The sequence below is a fragment of the Phodopus roborovskii genome, unplaced genomic scaffold, assembly GCF_943737965.1.
Source record: "Phodopus roborovskii unplaced genomic scaffold, PHOROB, whole genome shotgun sequence".
NCBI classification, from domain to species: Eukaryota; Metazoa; Chordata; class Mammalia; order Rodentia; family Cricetidae; genus Phodopus; species Phodopus roborovskii.
The window spans coordinates 1-5,982 of NW_026125853.1; positions in this window are offsets into that span (position 1 = coordinate 1).

Below are 5,982 nucleotides of genomic sequence, written 5' to 3' on the forward strand. Positions count from 1 at the left end.
TCAGAGGACAGGGCTGGACTCAAACTTGCAGGACTTCTCTGCTGTGTGTGGATTATATGGGTGCATGTGGATAATGATAATGTTCTGTGTGTTTGTTTTTGTGTGCTTATGATGTATGCCTAGCCTGTTATGGTTTCATTTTATCATGGTCTTTCCCTCTCATGCAGCTACTTCTGTCACCGCCTGAGGTGGGGTGATATGGTATGTCCTTCTGTATGCTGTGAATGTGTGTTGATTTTATTGGTTGATGAATAAAGCTGTTTTGGCCAGTGGTCAGGCAAAATGTATCTAGGCAGGAATTCCAAAGATTCAGAGAGAAGGAAGACAGAGTCAGGGAGACACCAGGTAGCCGCCAGGGAAGCAAGATGTGAGTTAACAAGACAGGGGCCTCATGGTAAAATATAGAATATTAGAAATGGGTTAATTTATAGGTGGAGCTAGCCAGTAAGAAGCCTAAGCCATTGGCCAAATAATTATAATTTTAATATCTGCCTTTGAGTAATTATTTTATAAGCAACAGTGGGGACCTGGTGGGTAGAAAAGAAATTGGTCCAGTGGAACCGGGTGAGACAGAGAAACTTTCAACTATGGTGGGGTATGCTCCCTGGGGAACAAGTCGTGCTGATACATTTCAGACACTTGCCCTTGTAGCTGTCAGAAACACTAAGACAATACCAGATCAAAAGGGTGCTGAGGCACTGAGTCAGGGGTGGGTGGAGGTGGCAGAGCAGGTGTGAGTGGGAAGAGGCTGATTTCAGGTTTTGAAGCACTCCAGAGTGGGAGTTAAGAGGTAACTCTCCTGGATAGCCACAGATAGAACTCACTGGCACCCCACCAAATGAGCCCAGCAAAAAGAACCCAGAAAATCATCCTGGGTGTGTCTCCATAGAGAGCCAGAACACCAAGGACATTGCACCTAGCTAGCTACACTATGCTGTTTTCTTGCCCAACTTCCATTTTTGGTTGAGCCCTCAGGAGAACCTGCTGAATACTGCTACTGCTGAGTTAAGACAAAAGAAAGGGACAGTGTGGAGAAGGACCAACACTGTGGGAAATGAACTCTAGTGGATGTCCTAATGACTCACTGCCTCTAAATATTTGTCTATCCACTAGATATTTATCTATCTGGTGTTTGACTGGCCAGTGGAGACTCAGCTACCACAGAAGTGGCACGTACAGGCCTTGTTGTCAGCTCAACATTATCACATGGGCAAGAACATGGCTTTTATAGTTAGACTAGGGTTCAGATCTAACTTTCACTGCTTAAGAATAGTGTAGGTAGGTTTGGGGATATGGCTCCATAGATTAGGCAATTGCTGTGCAAGCACAAGGACCTGATTCCAACATGAAAGCAATTATGAACATCACATGTGCTTGTAACTCCAAGATTGCCACAAACACAGGGACTAAAGATGCTGGGGATTACTGGCTGCCAGGCTAGCTCCAAATTCAGTGACAGAATAGCATAATAAGATAGCCAATGACACTGGGCCTCTGAATACAAGCATGAGCACATACCTGAATAGGCATATGTATCCACATACATGCATCACAGACACATGAAACACGTTACCCACATGGGGGAGGAAAGAATGGTTAGTGGGTAAATGGATGGCATGAACTCTACATGATCCACATCTGATATGACAACCTCTATTGACCATCACTTTTAGGAGTGAAGGAGCATGGGATTAGGGCTTCAGAGAAGAAAAAATTCTGGGAGCTCAAAGGAAGAAATGATTCCTATAGAACAAGTGGAAGGGGAAAGCTCCCAGACATGGAAAAGAAGGGGTGATTGCTATATTGCTTACATTTGCTGTTGGGACCAATCACAATGGGGAACCTGAGTGATTTGTGGTTGTTTACCAAAGCTGGTTTTCAACTATCACTTTAATTTTAAGTTGCTGGAACTGATCGTAAGGCAGATATGGTTCACTTGCTTCTTTTTGGCCCTGGATTTTTCAGAATTTTGTCTACATCCACACAACTGTACACTTCCAAGTAGAAATCTGGATCCTTCACATCTTACCTAACCAGCTCACTGACCTCAGTGACACCTACACCCAAATGCTTTTCATATCCCCTTCCAAATAACAATAACAACAAAAAACTCCACTTTTTGGAGAGGAAAGCGGGGCACAGGACATGTACTGAAGAGGGGAAAACACAGTCTAGTAAGAGGCAGCCACCATGCATGGACATGGGTGCTGGAATGTGTCAAACCTAATTAGAACATTTCAGAAGTTCAATGATTCCATTAGTCAGCCACTTGGTGCTCTCAGACAATCATCTCTCCTTTTGCTGTTTTAGCTACCTGGATCAGTTGCATGGCTTCTCACCCTATGAATATATGTGTTTAAACAGGCCAGACAATGATTCATAAGCTTAGGGTCTTGGGTTAGCTGCTTAATTTTTATGAGTTTAGTTTCATTATTTGTGAAATTAGGGTTTTAAAAGGAGTCCTGTAGACTGGAGAGATTGCTCAGTGGGTATAATGTTTGCTATACAAGTGGTAAGAATAGGAAATCAGATTCCTAGCATCCATGTAAATGCTGGGCAGGCATGACAACCCACCTGTAATCCCAGCACATGGGAGGCAGAGATAGAGAATCCTTGAAACAAGCTGGCTAGTAAGCTGGCTAACTAAACTAGCCAACTCACTGATCTCTGTGTTAAAGTGAGAGACTTCTCTCTTCACCATATCAGGTAAGAAAGTGATTAAGGCAATTAATAAATATTAATAAATGAGACCTCCTGAAACTGAGAAGCTTCTGTAAAGCAAAGAAGACAGTCAACAAGAAAAACTGCTCCCTACAGGATGGAAAAAGATCTTCACCAACTCACATCTGACAGAAGGCTGATTTCCAAAATATATAAAGAACTCAAGAAACTAGACGTCAAACTGCCAAATAATCCAATTAAAAATGGGGTACAGGTCTAAACAGAGAATTCTCAACAGAACAGTCTCAAATGGCTGAAAGACACTTAAGGAAATGCTCAACATCCTTAGCCATCAGGGAAATGCAAATCCAAACAACTCTGATATACCATTTTACTTCTGACAGAATGGCTAAAATAAAAAAAAAAAACACCAAAGACAGTTTATGCTGGAGAGGATGTGGAGAAAGGGGAACACTCCTCCATTGCTGGCAAGAGTGCAAAACTTATACAGCCGCTGTGGAAATCAGTATGGTGATTTCTCAGAACATTAGGAATCAACCTACCTCAATACCCTGCAACACTACTTTTGGGCATATACTCAAAGGAGGCACATTCACACCACAAGGACATTTGCTCAACTACATTCATAGCAACATTATTCATAATAGCCAAATCTTGGAAAGAGCCTAGATGCCCCTCACCTGAAGAATAGCTAAAGAAAATGTGGTATATTTACACAATGGAGTAATCCTCAGGGGTAAGAAACAATGACATCCATTTGTAGGCACATGGACAGAACAAGAAAAAAACATCCTGAATGAGGTAACCCAGATCCAGAAAGACAAATATAGTATGTACTCACTTATAAGTGGATACCAGACATAAAGCAAAAGATATTCATCCTACAATCCCCAACCTTAGAGAAGCTAGAACCCTCTTCCAAAAACAGATGGAAGCAGATGTAGAAAATCACACCTAACCAATGGTCCAAGCTCCTGGAGTACAATCAAAGTGAGGAAGGAACAAAAATATGAACAAAGGAGTCAAGACCATGATGGGGAGACCCACAGAATCAGCTGACCAGAGCTAGTGAGAGACCACTGAACTCAGATCTGACAAATGGGGAACCTGCATAAGACTTAACCAGACTCCCTTCATATAGGTGACAATGGTTCGACTGGGACAAAATATGAGGTCATTGGCAGTGGCTCCAAGATCTAACACTAATGTACAAACTGACTTAGTGGAGCCCATTCTATATGGAGAGATACCTTGCTCAGCCTAGACATGGGGGTTTGGGGATTGGAGAGGTGCCTTGGTCCTGCCTCAGTGAGATGATGAAACAGACTTAGTAGACTTCCTAGGGGAGGCCTTACAGTCTCTGAGGAGCAGATGGGAGGTGGGGGGGGGGGTGAAGGAAGCAGGAGGAGAGGAGGGAAGGGGAACTGGGATTGGAATGTAAAAATTAACTTAATAAAATATGTGTAACAACAACAACAACAATAACAACAAAAACAAAGCTATACTTGTAACCTGTAGTAAGGTTGAAAAGCAGAAAGAATAAAGTAGAAAATAAAAATTTAAAACAATGATTAGGAAAGAATTTTAATGTTAAACTAAAGACAGAACAAAACCACAAAACTACAGGTCAATATCCCTGATAAACATAGAATCAAAATTGCTCAATAAAATACTTGAGAGCTGAATATAGACAAACATCAAAAAGCTAAGAGCCATAATCTATCCAACACAGCAGACATGACAAGCCCTCTTTGAGTTGTTGGTCAGGGTTGTTTAAGAGACCTTCAAAACATTAAAGGCTATTGCTGTTGCTGTTGCTGTTGCCCCTCATTGGTGGAAGGCAAGTCCTATTGCTGAAGACTCCATGCACTTTGGACACAAAGCCCAGAGAGCCCTGACCTGGATTTAACCTAAAAACCTCCTCCCTGAGGACCATCTTTCATCATACCAGAAGGAGCCATGCAGGCTTCCAAGGGAATGAAGCAACCAATAGTCCTACCTAGCTATGATAACTGTCTTTGAACCACAACAATGACCAACCAACAAGATAACCCTAAAGCTGCAGTAGTAGCATATACATACCTTGGGAGTAACTGACAGCTCTATAATTGGACTTAAGACCTGCTCAACTAAAGGGAAATCATATCTGGTACTGGAAACCTAGCCAGCTACCCAGGAGTAGTGAATTCATGGATCTTGAAAGGGAACCTACAACCATTTTACTAAAACCAGCATAATCCCTATTTTCTGAATATTCATCCCTATACCCACACATAAGTGTAGTTCTTACCTTTCATCAAGGAAACTCCATCTGTGCAACTGATGGAGACAATTATGGAAAACCACAACCCATAAAAATGTAGAGTTGTGGAGGCCAGTCCCAACTGATACATCTACAACACAAGTGATGCACCTTATGGCTCAAAGATCACTGAGGAAGAACGATAGGAAAGACTACATGTTCTGGAGGAATTGGGAGTTTTCTGTGAAATTGTGTCTTCTAGAAATTTGAGAGGTTACACCATAATGTCTCACCAACATAGATGCCTAAACATGAGCTGAACAAGGAGGAATCCAACAGATATGTTGTGTGGAAGAGGGAAAGCTCTTGAGGACGCAGGCTTACACTAAAACCCACAGGCAACTAAGGAGTGCAGAGAGCAAAAGAAATAGTCTTCTCTAGGGAAGGACATACCAATTGGTTATCCAATAAAAAATCGTTATCCCTGAAAACATATATACAGGTAAAATTTTATAGACTGCTTTAGACTGATTAGGTTGCTTTTATGTATTTAGGAGTGTGTGTGTGTGTGTGTGTGTGTGTGTGTGTGTGTGTGTGTATGTACAATCAAAGACAAAGAGGCCAGAAATTTGAAGGAAGAGACAGGGTTAGGGGTGAGGAGGTACATGGGATGATTTGAAGGGACAGAAGATAAGGGGAGAATGATGTAATTATATTATAATCTCAAAAAATAAAATAGATGCATGGGTATCAGAATCTAGATGGTTATTTGAAAGTTGTACAGGGTGTGTCACAGAGGAGATAATTGGACAGAGTCAGAATTCCTGTTGGATTTTTTGATACCTTGCTTGCTGATCTTGCACAGTGGACACTGGCTCTCATTTTTTTTTTTTTTTGCCCAGAGTGCCCAGGGAAGGGCAAAAGCTTACGGTTTGCTCTCAGCACAAGACAAAGGGTGTAAATCCACACATTGAATTTTTAGTTAATGAATTAGTCCTTTGCTCATTTCTTCACTTAATAAGCAGCAATGACTTTCTTTTTGTATAACTGTGATGTCT